This window comes from Callorhinus ursinus, unplaced genomic scaffold, assembly GCF_003265705.2.
Source record: "Callorhinus ursinus isolate GAN/ISIS: 27379988/994484 unplaced genomic scaffold, GSC_fseal_2.0 scaffold1453, whole genome shotgun sequence".
Taxonomy (NCBI): domain Eukaryota; kingdom Metazoa; phylum Chordata; class Mammalia; order Carnivora; family Otariidae; genus Callorhinus; species Callorhinus ursinus.
The window spans coordinates 9,445-11,101 of NW_027398508.1; positions in this window are offsets into that span (position 1 = coordinate 9,445).

Sequence of the window (1,657 nt, forward strand, 5' to 3'; positions counted from 1 at the left end):
ACTTCTTCACTGTGTGAATTTCCCAACTATTGTCAGAGCAGGATTGTGTCTAGGTGGCCCAGGGCTGTATCCCTAGAAGAACACCTGGCACTTGGTAGGACTTCCACAATTTGGTGTGGAGTTGGTAAATAAGTGAGGGACCTAGGCCAAGACAGTCACGCCCACGTTCCTCAGCCCTCTGTGTTGCCTAGAAATCACCCAGGTGTCAAAGGTTTCCAGCTGTTAGTCCCTTACAGAGGATGTTGACTGGGATTGGGGGACTCCTGCAGGGTTGTGGTGCTCCACGTTGGGGCTGGCAGGGTCCTGTGAAGACCTGGGGTTGATGAGGGAGCACAAGGCAAGCTGAGTACAAGCAAAGGCTGACACCCCACACCCTCCCCTGGGTGGGACATGGGATGTTCCTTCAGGAAGCTCCCAGCTGTCTTCATGTTACTGCCTTGCTAGAGGGAAAAACAACCTTAACATTGACAATGGCAAGGCCTCCAGTATCCTGTGGGTCTTCTTTAACATATGAAAATCCTTCTGAACCCCCCCTTTTCCTTACCTCCCCAAACTCCCAAGTATATAATCAGCCACCCCTCGTAACCCCGGGGAGCAGCTCTTTCTGCCCACGGGTCCTATCCCCAAGCTTTAATAAAACCACTGTTTTGCACCAAAGACACCTCAAGAATTCTTTCTTGGTTGTAGGCTCCAGACCCCACCCCACCAAACCCCATCTATATTCCAAAATGACATCAGGGTCCTGGTGGGCCTCACGGAGCTGGGAACTGTAGTGAGGATTGAGGGAGAAGCCTGTGTCAGGCCTGCTTCCTCCCCCGGGCTCTCCCACTCTCTGTCAGCTGTGTGGCTCCGACTCACTTAGCCCTAGTCCACTCAGGCCATTTGGACAGATGTCCTGGCTCCACATCCCCCACAGCCACACCCAGTCTGACTGGCACTCAGGCCCTCCCCTGGCCCCTTCTCCAGGTGCACCCTGCCCAGGTGGGCGATTTCAGAGGCAGAGTCGTCCTGCTCACCGGGGCACGTGAGAGTGTGTGGAAAGAGCAAGGGCTCCGGGCTCAGCCACCCCGCACCTTGTTTACCCTGGCAGAGGATGGGGTGAGCCTTACTCTGTAGAGATTGATCCAGAGCTGGGGGTGGGGCAGGCAGGGTCCTTAGGCGGGGCTGATGTCTGGAGTGAGAATCATGCAACAGGGCACTCAGCGGAGTCTACACTGAATGGTGGGACCCTGGCACTCAATGCACTCAGGCCCCAAACTGTCAGCCAGACCCGTGAACCTGGGGTGCCACAGGACAGAAAGATAGACAGAAAGAAAGATCTAGAGAGACAGACACACATCCGGGGGACCCCATAGAATGTGGCCTGTCCTGAAGCCAACTGGACAACTGGCTTTCCCTCACCCCGCTGGTGGTGTCCGAGGATGCTCAGCCCCTCACTGTTAAATAGGATCCCACAAAGGGCCTGGGAGGGAAATGTCCCGTGTGAGCGAAACGAAGACCTACAAGAAGGACCTCGGAGGGACCAGGGACACCATCAGAATAAGAACACAGGATAAAAATCTACCCACTTAGATGGATGATCTCCATGTGGTTTTTAGGAAACAAAAACAGGGCTCTAGTAAAGAATTCTTTGCAGCACAAGGAAGTATATTTGGGG